Raw genomic sequence first — 15,426 nt, forward strand, 5'->3', positions numbered from 1 at the left:
TACATCATGGGGAAGAGATGACACCAGTCATCAGGATGCAGTATGGGAAGAAGGCAAGCAGATGAAGTCAGTATGATGCTTTTGGCAATGTTCAATTGAGAAACCTAGGGTCTTGCCATTCAGGTAGATGTTACTTTAAACATACCGACTACCAAAACATTGTTGTTGACCAAGTATATCCCTTCATGGAAACTGTATTCCCTGAGTGGCCTGGTGAATGTTCTGCCACACTGTAAAAATGGTTCAAAATGGTTTGAGGAATATAACAACGAGTTTGAGGTGTTGATTTGGCCTCTGAATTCTCAAGATCTCAATCCAAGTAAGCATCGTGAGATGTTCTGGAAAAAATAGGTCTGATCCATTGAGGCTCTACCTCTCAACTTACAGAACTTAGGTTTGAATGTAAGTTTGAATATAGGGTTGTTTTTTTCACTTGGTCACATAATTTGACATAAGTTGTTCTAATCTCTACACGTGGTGCATTTCGTTATGCTATTGGGTATTATAGTTTAGTGCTGCAATTTTTGTTTTATTATCACAAATAAAAAATGTTTATTACCAAAGACTCTTCAGCTAATATTGGTTCCTCCTTAAGATTGAGTACCATACCCATGACCTGCGTGGCATCCTGCCCCTGTTACCTAAAGATTAAGATATGCCAGCCAACACTGAATACAATCATAACATATACAAACATCTTAAAGAAACATTAAAAACTTGTATCTGTCTACACTGTTTTTGTTTTTTTATGTCAAAAGCAGGAGCCCTTGAATGCAATGCAGAGGGAAGATACAGATCAGCCATAATAAAACGATCATCACCGATAATACTAAAATAACTTGCATGTATAACTGAAATATGCTATGCCCAGCCACTGCAGCCAGTAGCAAACCAATGTGGTGCATGCAGTCTAATTCAGGGAAAAGTACCCAAGTTGTATGTTGGGGTGAATCAGTAAACACATAGCTTCTCAGGTCAAGACTCTTTCTACACAAGGAACTGGGGACAGCAAGTTACACATTTTTAACAGAGAAGACAGATGGTCAAAAGGAAATATACCAGATAGGAAAAAAAAAACCTTCCTAAACACTACCTATCAACAACATAAAATGCTAAGCAAACAAGTAGAAAATTGCCATGCTTATCCTTGAAATTTCACACCTTCAGTTATCTAACTCTAATTAACACCTTCCTTACATGCATTACATAATGATAATTGGATTGCCCAAAGGCATTAAATACCATTTAAAATTAGGATACTACTGTGTAGTAATTTTCTTTCATTTAAGAATAATAATGTGAGAGACAGAGGGTTGTCATGAATAAAGATGTAGATAGTGCCTGCTTCAGCATGGAAAATGGACCTGAACATGAACGAAAGTGACTGGAGACAGGTGGGTACACAGAGAGTCTTAAGCCTCGTACACATGGGTCGAATATTGACTAAAGTCAGCCGGTACAGTAGAAGCCGGCTAACATTCGGCGTTAATGTGTACGGCTGCTTGTGCAACAGAAGCATCTCTCATGACTGGCCTCTTTCAAACAAGCATGCTGGAAAACCAGCAGCCGATCGGCATCTTGTGAGCACTTGCGGCCAATGGCTGACCAGTGTGTTTTGGCGGGGGCGATCCTCCTGTCAGAACACAATAGCACAGCCGGAATATCATTGTGCTAACACTGCATAGTTAGTACAGCGACCTCTTCAGTTTTTTATTTATTTTGCTCAGCCCGCTGGGTTGAATGAAAGAAACTTACCATGTGTACCAGGCATACGACTGGGGCAGCTCTATCCTAAGGAAGAGTAGACAGAGCTCAGTGACTAAATGTCTAGGAGGTTGAAAGACATTTGTGTTTGATGATATGATAAACAACCCTTGCATGGGCAGAACACTGTTTATATGACATTTGGATTGATAACATTGTCAAAAAGGCCCTAAAACTCATTCTGCTTGGTGGACCGAGTCCGTGGTCGCGCGACGTTGCACCCAAACAAAATTGACGTCCTTTTTTCCTACAAATAGACCTTTCTTTTGGTGGTATCTGATCACCTCTGCGTTTTTTTTTGTTTTTTTTTGCGCTATAAACTAAAAATTTGGAACATTTTTGTCAATTTTGAAAAAAGTTATATTTTTTACTTTTTGCTATAACAAATATCCCCAAAAATATATAAAAAAGCAAATTACTTCCTCAGTTTAGGCCGATATGTATTCTTCTACATATTTGTGGTAATAAAAATCGCAATAAGCGTATATTGATTGGTTTGCGCAAAAGTTATTGCGTCTACAAAATAGGGGATAGATTTATGACATTTTTGTTATTAATTATTTTTTTATTAGTAATGGCGGTGATCTGTGATTTTTATCGTGCCTGCGACATTGCGGTTGGCACATCGGACACTTTTGACACAATTTTGGCACCATTGACATTTATACAGTGATCAGTGCTATAAAAATACAGGAACTGGCAGGGAAGGGGTTAAATGCTAGGGGGCGATCAAGGGGTTAACTGTGTTCCCTCACTGTGTTCTAACTGTAGGGAGGGTGGGCTCACTAGAACATGACAGAGATCACTGCTCCCGATAACTAGGAGCAGTAGATCCCTGTCATTTTGCTAGGCAGAACAGGGAAGTGCCTTGTTTACATAGGCATCTCCCCATTCTGCCTCTCCGTGTCACGATCGCAGGCCACCGGCATACATAGAGTCTGCAGGGGTCCGTGATTTAAAGGGGATGTATAGATGAGTCCATTTGCGCAGCCGTGTCATTGTGCCAACGTACATTGTTAGGTACTAAACCAGTCTGTATATGCAGTAAAGCATGCTTGTTGTACTCACTGTGGAACCTAAGGGGTTAATCATCTGCACTGTGTAAAAAAGCCTGTTTGATCCTGTCTTCTCTGACCATCCCCTTCTTCCACTATCCCCAATCCATCTCCTAATAGACCAGAGCCTTAGGGGCACTCTACACATGCTTAGATTTGGTGTGTATTGCTAGAGAGTTTTTTCTTATTTTCTTGGAAAAAGGTGTATGGGATCGGCACAGGACCAATCAGCACTGTCCAGACAGAGGGTCAGGGGTCTTGCAGTCTCAAAGGACAATCAGGGGGAAATGAAAACTCCTCCTACAAGCTTTAACCAGATACTAACAGAAGTCATAAGACTGCTCTAACTGATTGTGAGAAAATGTATTTAGCCGTTTATATTTACTTAACTAATTGCATTTCCATGTTCTGTGTATTGTGGGAGACCAGATATATTGAATGCAGGGTCCTGGGTTTAGTAACACTTTAAAGTCTATGTACTAGGATCATTATGTAGGTCTCAGAGTGGTGGACCTTTAAGAAAGGAATGTTCTCTTCCATATTAAAAACTGCATTTGCAGTAAGAATATCACAACGAATGATGTTTGCTATTCTTCTCCCCTAGAAGTAAGAAGTGCCCAGGTCTATAAAAAAAGTATTTTTTAAGGGCACACCTTTGGGCACCTGCTCAGTCTACCAAACATGAGAAGTGCTGGCATTCTAAGATCAGAGTACATCCAATAGCTTTATACAAAATGTAAAATGTGGGAATATAGGGTTAAATAGAGGGTTCAGGAAGAAAATAAGGCCATGGTGTCTTATTTTATTAGTATGCTTAATATTTTTATCTTTATCAGGCCATCATCAGGTGAGTATGATATATACAGAAAAGTATTTTCATACTGTAGATATTCATTGTAAATTCCCATAGATCGCTAAATCATGCTTAAATATGTTTGAATAAAAACACATCAAGTAAAGTAAAGTAAGCTTAACAAACCTTCTACATTCATTCTGTATAATGAATTCATGTATGTGTTTTGGTTTTTATATATTAGTCTTTCCCCTAGACTTGAGCCTAATTATTTTGCTGTTAACTATTGACACTAATCACTAAAACGCACAAATCAAGATGAATGTTGCCCAATCTTCAAAAGCACATGTACAATTGATATATTGATTCTTCATAAATAAAGGACAAGAGGGGATTATAAGGTCCCAGGAGATCAAATGGACATCAGGTCGTTAGCAAGTATGTAAGGGCAGCAAATTGAACCATATCACTGCTGTGGGGTACATCAGCACAAGGGGTAGTACAGTTTGGCTGCGCAATGATTTCTGCAGGTTTTAATAACAACTGAATCAAAAATTATACCCTTCTTGTATATTTATGTGTGTTTTTATCAGTTACTTTCTGAAGATGTATTTAAACACAGAAAGGCTCCATGCACATTGGGCTTAAAAAAACTCCAGTTCCCATGGCAGAAAAAACGCTCATATAGAACATTTGTGTACAGAGTTTAGGGGAGTTTAGGAAAGTTTAAAGCGGAGTTCAATCCAAAAATTGAACTTCTGCTTTTCGAAACCCTCCCCCCCTCCAGTGTCACATTTGGCACCTTTCAGGGGGGAGCAGATACCTGTTTAGAGCAGGTATTTTGCTCTCACTTCCAGGCATAGATAGCCATGCCACCAATAGCTTTCTACGACATGTCCGGCACCCCCTCCCTCCCCCCGCTGTCTTCTGGGAGACACACAAGTCCCAGAAGACAGCAGGGACCAGTGGGATCGCGCAGCGCGAGTCACGCATGCGCAGTAGGGAACCAGGCTTTGAAGCCGCAAGGCTTCACTTCCTGACTCCCTTACCAAAGATGGTGGCGGCAGCACCTGATAACCGAGGGACAGATTGGCTTTGGGTGCCGACATTGTGGGCACCCAGGACAGGTAAGTGTCCTTATTTTAAAAGTCAGCAGCTGCAGTTTTTGGCGGAACTCTGCTTTAATGTTTTTCCTGCCAGTAAGCTCCAATCAGGAACGAAAACTAGAAGTTTTTTTTTATCCTGCCTCTAAATGCTAAGTTCATAATATACATGTAATCACCCTAATGTGCATGGACACATAGGAGAACATTGAGCTGCACCTACAGGCAAAAGGAAAAACTCCTGTAAAAGCTGCCATTTTTAAGCCAGTATGCATGGATAACAACACAGTATCTGCATTTCAGGGTGGGTAGTTGTATATTGTGGGGTAATATGGGTGCCAGTCACTTTAGTTTTTTCTATTCCAGGCCTTCTAGATCCAGAAAAATTGATAGTGGCACTCAGTGTTGGGGCTAGTTAATCCAGGGCAAAGATGCCAACATCCTAATATGTATGAGGAGTATGTGCCAGCAACCCCCCCCCCCCCAGTGCAACCCCCCTCCAACCCCCTCAGTACATATTTTTAGCCTCCCCATCCTCCTTCTAGGTCAAATCCTATCCCTCCCAAAATCCCTTCTAGAAAAAAATCCCCCCCCCCTCAAAAAAATCACCCACCCTAGATCCTATTACAAATATTCTACCCCCCAAGTTTCCCCTTCAAGCACATATCCCCCCAATCATCCCTGCTAGCACCCCCCCCCACAAAAAAAAAGCAGCACACATGTCTCCCTCAATCCCCCCTCCCACCACAAATCCCCCCCAAACCACTCTTCTTTGCACAAATCCTCTCCCCCTTAATCCTCCCTCCTAGCACATATACCCTTACCCCCAGCACATATCCCCCCCCTTAAATCCCCCCGCACACACTTAGCTCTAATCATCTTCTCCTACTTGTTTTAGCCCCCTTTTTTTTCTTACATTTCTTTAGTTGCTTTCTGTTTTTTAGCATAGGCCAATTATGTAATAAATCCCAGGAGTTTATTGATATTTTTTTCTTTCATCTGGTTGAAGACTTTCTAAGCTAAGTACATCCTCATGCCCACTCTCCTGCCCGCATGCCTAAGTTAAGACCAGATAGATTCTAGGAAGTGAATGCTACATGAATGTACTGCCCTTATTCAAGATGGCCAGGGGGTGTTTTCTCAGCAAGATAAATCATGGAGACATGGATAGATGGGTGAGTTTGCTGTGAATATTAAGCATGAATCATATAGTGTGTGTGCTGTTCAGATACAGGTAAGTTTAGCTTTAATGTTCCATGCCACATTTTTAGTGACAATGGTGAACATGATACATTGAGAGGGTGTTTCTCCCCAGTGGGGGAACATGAATCAGTAACAGGGGTTCTAATCCTTCACTACGCTATTCAAAAGTAAAAAACAAAGTTTAACTCTTTAACACACTAATGCCCAAGAGGTGGCCCACCAGCCATCTGCATATGGCCCATGGGTTACTGAACACCATAAAGAAAGCAGAGCGGCAGCAGGGAGCCAGGTGCTGAAATGCGCTCTGTGTTCCAGAACCCATCACCGAATGAGAGAGACTACACTGTGGGCTGAGTTATTTGCACCCCCAGTACTAGCAAAATCCTGGCCTGGGGAGAGAGTGGCGCAAGTGATGGGGGTTAATCTTCACTGCCAGTCTGCAATGCAGTCAAAGGAGGGGGTAAACTTTCACTGCCAGTCCACAATACAGGGGAAGGAAGCGGGTTCATTTTCCCTGCCAGTTTACAATACTGGGGAAGGAGAGGGTGTAACTTTCACTCCCAGTACAGGAGGGGGTTAACTTGAACTGCCACTAACCACCAATCCATGGTGGGTTAACTTGTACTGCCACTGACTAACAATGTTGAGAATTAATTGCACTGACACCAGGGACGTTAGTATTGCACTCACTGTCACCAATGCTCAGGGTTTTTGTCTGTCAGTTTGCATTGCAATACACTTCACAAAATGCGACAGGAACACATTTTTTTAAGTTTTGCGCACTGAGGTACAAAAATACACTGCTTTTTTGTGGCCCTCTGGAATTGTCAGGGGCCGCACTTGAGGCCCTCTAATTTTCCAGTTGAACAGCACTGCTTTACCGTAATACCTGCCATTAGCGCTAGGATCACAATTAAAAAAACAGGTTTTTTTTTGTTTGTTTTTTTGCTTCCCTGAAAATGTACTTTGATATCTCGGATTTGCTGCTGATGCATACATACCATTAAAAAGGTTAATCAAAGTAAACTTTGGGCAACTACATTAATACTTTACTGGGTTTATAGCAATAATTATTATTTTAATATGTTCCATTTTATATAATATAGAAAAGAAGTACAGTTAAGCAAATTACTACAGTTCAAAGATGAAGTAAATCATTTGCAGCACAAATTAAATTTGATGGTTTATTGAACATAAATGCCTACCCAATCAGGAACCTGTTCCTTGGTTTCTTTCATTAGTGGCAGACCACAATTTTCATAAAACCCTTAATTCTTGCATATAAACTGCTGGTAATGATATTTAGAACTAAAGGAGCTTGATGGAGATAATTTGCATATCAATCACATCCTGTGATTAGTATGCCACCAGTCATGTCAGTGTTTTCAAACAAATATTGTAATTCCCGTATAGTGGAATTTTTTTTTTTTTGCTGAAATGACAGTTTATTGGGTATAGAGACATAAAAGTTAACTGATTCCTTTTAAAAATGATTAAAAACTGAATTTAATCTATCATATAATGTGCCTCTAGTTTCACGTTCGGTTTTAAAGGTACATACAGGAAGTTCCGGGTGAGAGGTGAGTCGGGAAGACACACAGAACAAAAACAAACAAATCCAGGGAAGTGTTTTGTTTTTAAAATGAATCTGATTGGTTCTGAGGAAGGAGTTTTAGACACACAGTAATGACAGCTTAGACCACCGTGAAAATCTCCCAGTACCATGGTTATAAGGAAACAGGCAACCAGGAAGTGTGGAGATCACAGCAGAATTACAGCTACTTCAAAGCAAAAATGAACAATGAGGACATGAAACCAGTACTGCAGTAAGGTAAAGGAAGCTATTTAGATAAAAAAAAAATTCCTTTAGTGACCCTTTAACTTGCATTGAAAAATATGTCCATTGAAGTATAATGCCGCATACACACCATCACTTTATGTGATGAAAAAAAACGACACTTTCTGTGAAGTAAAAAATTACGTTTTTGAAACTTCAATTTTCAAAGACGAAGTTGCCTACACACCATCGTTTTCTCACAATGTTCTTGCAAAGTGAGGTTACGTTCCACCACGTTTTTCCATTGAAGCTTGCTTCATAAGTAGCTTCTGGGCATGCGTGGATGAAAAAACGTCTTAGAAAACGACGTTTTTTGCTACACACGGTCAATTTCTGTGAAGTAAAAAGTGCACTTTTGAAAAACGACACATAAAATTGAAGCATGCTTCAATTTTTTTTGGTCGTTTTTTACAAGACATAAAACGACGTTTTCCCCCACACACAGTCAATTAAAGTGACGTTTTTAAAAACTTCATTTTTTTTCATCACATAAAGTGATGGTGTGTACGCGGCATAAGGGTTTTGTCCTTGTAAGGAATACACATCTGGCATCTTTTGTTTTATACTTCTTTGCCTAGTATAAAAATGTAAAAGCTTACAAGGTTTTATAAAAATCCATAAGGTTGATTCAGTCAGCAAAGTGAATATTTACTTAGCTTAGTTAAGAAGATGAAGCTATATTAAATGAAATATCCAATAATGTTCAATAGGAATTTTAAAAACATGACTTTTGCTTGCACATGATTGGATGACTGAAATGAAGATTTAACTCATTCACTAAGCTAAGTGAACATACACTTTACCAAGTGAAGATGTTCATTTATTTACTGATGCTAAATGATCATACACCTTACCAAGTGAAAGTGTTCACTTTTTACTAAATCAACATTAACTTGTTTGTGCCCACCTTTGTTGTAAAAGGCACTACTAGAAGGTGCTGCTTAGAGATTGGAAATCTGCTCCTCATCAGACTAAAAGGGACACTGTGACAAGAAATTGAAAGAAAAGTTTGAGTTTTTTTTATTTATAAGTCATACTTATCTAGGTGGAGGCAGCATTGGTCTAATGCTGCATCTGTCCCCCACGGCTCTAATGCCCTGTACACACGATCCGTTCGTCTGATGAAAACAAACCGATGGATTTTTTCATCAGATATCCAATGAAGCTGACTTTCATCAGTCTTGCCTACACACCATCGGTTAAAGATCCGATCGTGTCCAACACGGTGACGTAAAACACAACGACGTGCTGAGAAAAATGAAGTTCAATGCTTCCGAGCATGCGTCGACTTGATTCTGAGCACACCATGGAACAGTGTAAATAGCATCCAAATGGATGTTTTATTGCATGATCACAACGCAAAGAGAGTGCAACGTTTCGGAGACACGTGGGACCCCTTCGTCAGGCATGTGATGACATATACTGTAACGTATACCAGTGTCCAGCTGGTTGTTGCTACGAGCACCCAAACCCAAGAGCGGATCCAGGAAAGTGTGCGATGGGAATATGAAGTATGACTTGATTCTGAGCATGCATGGATTTTTGACCGATGGATTTCCCCACAGACGATCGTTTTTTTCTATCGTTTTTTTTAACCATAAGAAAAATTTAAAACAGGTTCTATTTTTTTTCACCGATGGTAAAAAAACTGATGGGGCCCACACACGATCGGTTCGTCCGATGAAAACGGTCCATCAGTCCGTTTTCATCAGACGAACCGATCGTGTGTACAGGGCATTAGGCTGAGAACCGAGCAATCAAACACAGCTGATCACTCAGTTCTCAGTGCTCTGTGAGCAGAGTGTTGTTGACTGTCAGTCACTGGCCCTATGCTCTAAACCCCCCCCCCCTCCATCTGGAGCGTTGGACTGTGGAGGAGTGGGAGCAGCTGGCTCAGCCTCTCAGCAGCTTGCTGAGAGGCTGAGCCAATCGCCAGTCCAGGGTTCTGAGCAGATCACAATCCTTTTCCAGCCCGACTTAACTCTTTGACATCAGCCGATGCCAGCTGAAAATTGGAGCTGTGACTGTACTTCTCCTTTAATAGATGCTACCATTATAGGACTCTTCTTCTTTGAAAACTCTAGTTCCATAGGTGTGCGCAGCCTGTTGCATTAGGGTGTGCACCTGAAAGCTCAAAAAAATAGCACTGATCTCTCAGTGTGTTCATTCAGAAAGGGAAGGGGCCAGTGAATTACATTACCCCTTCCCCCACTCATCCTGAAATATCATCTATGTGTGCCCACTGCAGTAGCCAATGGGAGAGGAGGGAAGCCAGCCATGCTGTGGGAGAGGACACCAGGTAGCAGGGGTAATCTGCACTGCAGGGAGTGATTAGGGTGTGCCTGGGCTGTCATTCTGAGGATTTGACTTTAGTGCTGTCTGAATCAGTGACCTTCAACAAGTTGAAAAATACTGGGCCGGATTCAGAGTTCCGCCGGTCGTATCTATGCGACTGATTCAGAGAATCAGTTACGCATAGATATCCCTAAGATCCTACAGGTGTAAGTGTCTTACACCGTCGGATCTTAGGCTGCAATTCCAGGCCGGCCGTTAGGTGGCGCTTCTGTATTTTTACGCGAGGAATATGCAAATGAGGATTTACGCCGATTCAGAAACGAACGACCGCCCGGCGATTTTTTTTACGTCGTTTGCGTTCGGCTTTTTCCGGCGTATAGTTACCCCTGCTATATGAGGGGTAGCTAATGTTAAGTATGGCCGTCGTTCCCGCGCCGAGTTTTGAAATTTTACGTTGTTTGCCTAAGTCGTTCGCGAATACGGCTGGACGTGATTTACGTTCACGTCGAAAGCAATGACGTCCTTGCGACGTCATTTAGAACAATGCACACTGGGATATTTTATGGACGGCGCATGCACCGTTCAAATAATACGTCAAAAGCGCGGGGTCAAGTTAAATTTAAATAATACACGCCCCCTACATCCCCATTTGAATTACGCTGCCTTACGCCGCAACACATACGCTACGCCGCCGTAACTAAGGGCGCTAGTTCTTTCTGAATAAAGAACTTGCGCCCAAAGTTAGAGCGGTGTAAAGTATCGGAGATACGTATCGGAGATACGTTACGCGGGCCGGACAGATACGCCATTGTATCTGAATCCGGCCAAGTATTTTTGCCACGTTGCTGACAGTCATTTACCACATGCTTGTTTTAAGAGTCTGCAATGGCGGCCCCCATACATCTCCCATGACAGTCACTTGAATGAAGAATCTGTCTCCCCAGAGCAGATTTTTCAAAAGATAGCAAAAAGTACAGGAGACTGCAGGTGGGATTTCTGGAAAAAGGTAAAGGTCCCCCCATCATATTGACATTTTTTTCAGTGCTGTTTGGACATATGTAAATGTATCATTTTTATTACGTTAAGGAATTATTCTTAATGTACAAAATACAACATAATCAGATAATGTTTCAGTCTCTTAGTCCATAGCTTTATTGTCAGATTTTCTATTTATTTAGGATCCAACTTAATTTAAATCAAATTATTTTTTTTCCAGTTAGGATATAGAAGAAGCTTTACCTGCTGTACAGGGAAAGGCCTGAATCAAGCATTTCCAGAATTAATAGCGCAGAACTGAAGAGAGTTTCAGTGCCAGAGATTCATGTAGGCACCACACAGTTTCATGTATAAAGCCCTGCGGGGGGAAAGGCAGCTGCACATTACCAATTAAAATTCAGTAGTTAACCCTAATTGCAGCTGCTTAGGGCTACTAGTTTTTTTGTGGGAATTATTCAAACGCTCTTATATGCATAGTATTATCATTTTAATTTTCAGTGTGTTTGGTATGTTTGTGTTTAAACAAAAATGGCTACAGTCATTAATAAAAAGTATTGTACATCCTGAGTTATGGGAACCATAAGGCAACATGTTTTTTTTATATATATGTGCTGATTTCATACATAATTCTGAATGTTATGGTTCACATACGTTTACATTTTTGTACTTCCATCTTCAGCTCAGTGTACATCAGTTTGCAATTCAATTCACTTTACATCAGCCCACATCCATTTAGCATCCGTCTCTTTATAGTTGTTGCAAAAACCATTAATGGATGACAAACGTATAAACATAAAATGTTTCTTGCTTAAAAACAGAACAGATGCAAATGGACATCATCTGTTTACATCTATTTACATCTGTTCAAATCTGTCTGACTGGAAAAGGAGGCAGCTCAATTCCGTAAAAAAAAAAGGACAGACACAGATGTAAAAGGATGTAAACAGGTGATCATCCGTTTACATCCATCTGCCCATAGACATGCATTGTGGTTCAGTCTGGATCTGTGTGAAAAACTGAAAGACAAATCTAGGCTGAAGACTTGTTTGAAAGGGTCCTTAACCACTTCCATACCAGGCACTTACGCACCTTCCCGCCCAAGCCAATTTTCAGCTTTCAGCACTGTCGCACTTTGAATGGCAATTGCGCGGTCGTGCGACGTGGCTCCCAAACACAATTGGCGTCCTTTTTCCCCCACAAATAGAGCTTTCTTTTGGTGGTATTTGATCACCTCTGCGATTATTATTTTTTGCGCAACAACTAAAAAAAGACTGAACATTTTGAAAAAAAATTACGTTTTTATTTTTTTCTGTTAATTTTTTTGTAAATAAGTACGTTTTCTCTTTCAATTACGGGCACTGATATGGCGGCACTGATGGGCACCGATGAGATGGCACTGATGGACATCGATGAGGTAGTACTGATGGGCACAGATGAGGTGGCACTGATTGGCGGCGCTGGTATGCGGCACTGATGGGAACACATAGGTGGCACTGATGGGCACACATAGGCGGCACTGATGGGCACACATAGGCAGCACTGATGGGCACACATAGGCAGCACTGATGGGCACTCATGGGCGGCACTGATGGGCACTCATGGGCGGCACTGGGCACTCATAGGCGGCACAGATGGGCACTCATGGGTGGCACTTATGGGTGGCACTGATGGATACTTATGGGTGGCACAGATGGGCACTGATAGGTGGGCACTGGGCATGGATGGGCACTGTGGGGTGGCACTGATGGACACTGTGGGGTGGCACTGATGGACACTTGGGGTGGCACTGATGGACATTGTGGGGCAGCACTGATCTACCCATGTTGCCAGTCAGTGCCCATTTGTGGGCACTGATTGGCATCTTTTTTTTTTTTAAGACTTATTTTTTATTTAATTTGTCAATGCTTTTTTTTTGGCCCTGGTGGTCCAGTGTGGCGATCCGAGGGGGGACTGCGCTGATAAACAATCAGGGCGAACCCCCCCTGTCAGGAGGGCCGCCGATCGGCTCTCCTATACTCGCGTCTGTCAGACGCGCGTGAGGAAGAGCCATCAACGGCCCTTCCTGTTTACATCGTGATCAGCCGTGATTGGACACGGCTGATCACGTGGTAAAGAGTCTCCGCCGGAGGCTCTTTACCGAGATCGGAGATGCAGGGTTTCAGACCACGGGCGCGCGCGGCATGAAATCCTGCAGGACGTCCATGGACGTCCTGTCAGGATTTCAGAACCACTTCCCGGACGTAAATCGGCCATAGGCCGGGCGGGAAGTGGTTAAAGGAAAACTCTAGCCTGAGCTTTTTAGGCTGGTCTTTCCTGTGCGTCACAGGAGTGAAATTCATTTTGCACTCCTGTGACCATCACTTTTTCAGCAGAGGGTGGTCTGAAGTCCGCTCTCTGCTGACCTCACTGAAATCAGTTGAGGCAGCGTGTCATCCTGACTTAGGAAGTCTGGATCCGCCAGGTGCCTGGACTGATGGCAGTTTCAACCTCTAAGCGAGCCGCTGAGACAGCTGCTGCCCGTCCCTTCACAGCTCAGTTCTTTAATGAACCTGGAGGAGCAGAGCAGGAGAGATGCTGACTGACAGTCAGCAGCTCTCCTCTTGGGGAGGTGAGAGAACTGAGCCATCGGTGGGGTTCAGTAGCTCGGTTCTCAGTGCATAGGTGACTGGGGACAGATGCAGCATCGTTGTGATGCTGCATCCAAGTGTGAATATAGAAATAAAACATACTTCTCTTTTAAGTACTGTACACACGGGCTGAATGTTGGTCACACAGCAGGAGCCAATCAGCGGGTCCAATGGCCGCGATGGCCACGGCCACCCGTGATCGCGATCGAGAAACAAGGCTAACCGCCGTTCTGCCAGAGAGGAAAATGGAGATCTTGTATTTCTGTTAAGCAGAAACACGGATATGTTTTCCTTTCGTCGAAGCACATCCTCCCACAGTTAGAAAGCACTCATAGGGAACACATTTAGCCCTTTGATTGCCCTTGATGTTAACCCCTTCCCTGCCAGTGTCATTTATACAGTGACAGAGCATTTTTTTTTAGCACTGGACACTGTATGTCCGATTTGTCTGCCAGAATGTCGTAGTCCCGCTAAAAATCGCTGATCGTCGCCATTACTAGTAAAACAAATAAAAAAGTCCCTAAATCTACCCCATAGTTTGTAGACACTATGGGGCAGATCCACAAAGAGAGTACGCCGGCGTATCTAGTGATACGCCGGCGTACTTTCAAATTTACCGTTCTGTATCTTTGTTTTGAATCCTCAAAACAAGATACAACGGCATCTGGGTTAGATTCGACAGGCGTACGTCTTCGTACGCCTTCGGATCTAAGATGCAATTCTTCGGCGTCCACTGGGTGGCGTTCCCGTCGTAATCCTCGTTGAGTATGCAAATTAGCTATTTCCGATGATCCACGACCGTACGAGCGGGCGTCGCATTCTTTTACGTCGTCTCTAGTCGGCTTTTTCCAGCGTATACTTAAAGCTGCTATATGGTGGCATACTCAATGTTAAGTATGGCCGTCGTTCCCGCGTATAATTAAAAAAAAAAATTGTTTGCGTAAGTCGTCCGTGAATCGGGCTTGACGTAATTTACGTCCACGTCAAAACAATGACGTCCTTGCGACGTCATTTAGCGCAATGCACGGCGGGAAATTTAGGGACGGCGCATGCGCAGTTCGTTCGTTCATTTAAATGAAACACGCCCCCTACTCGCCGCATTTGAATTGTGCGCCATTACGCCACGAGAGATACACTACGCCGCCGTAACTTACGGCGCAAATTCTTTGTGGATTCGAAGCTGGGAACAGTAAGTTACAGCGGCGTATCTCACATACGCTGCGCCCATGCAATTGTTTGTGGATCTGCCCCTATAAGTTTTGTGAAAACCAATAAATATACACTTATTGGGATTTTTTACCAAAAATATGTAGCAGAATACATATTGATCTTAACCACTTAAGCCCCGGACCAAAATGCTGCCTAAAGACCCAAGGGGCTTTTACAGTTCGGGACTGTGTCGCTTTAACAGACAATTGCGCGGTCGTGCGACGTGGCTCCCAAACAAAATTGGCGTCCTTTTTTCCCCACAAATAGAGCTTTCTTTTGGTGGTATTTGATCACCTCTGCGGTTTTTATTTTTTGCGCTATAAACAAAAATAGAGCGACAATTTTGAAAAAAATGCAATATTTTTTACTTTTTGCTATAATAAATATCCCCCAAAAACATGTATAACATTTTTTTTTCCCTCAGTTTAGGCCGATACGTATTCTTCTACCTATTTTTGGTAAAAAAAATCGCAATAATCATTTATCGGTTGGTTTGCGCAAAATTTATAGCGTTTACAAAATAGGGGATAGTTTTATTGCATTT

At 42.3% G+C, this 15,426-nt stretch overlaps 1 protein-coding gene across 2 annotated transcripts in view; it reads left to right on the forward strand.

Moving 5' to 3' along the window:
- The window catches only part of PRR16 (proline rich 16), a 447,233-nt gene that overhangs the window by 131,445 nt on the left and 300,362 nt on the right, over positions 1-15,426 (forward strand). The gene's annotated exons all lie outside the window — the stretch shown is intronic.

This window comes from Rana temporaria, chromosome 1 (genome assembly GCF_905171775.1).
Source record: "Rana temporaria chromosome 1, aRanTem1.1, whole genome shotgun sequence".
Taxonomy (NCBI): Eukaryota; Metazoa; Chordata; class Amphibia; order Anura; family Ranidae; genus Rana; species Rana temporaria.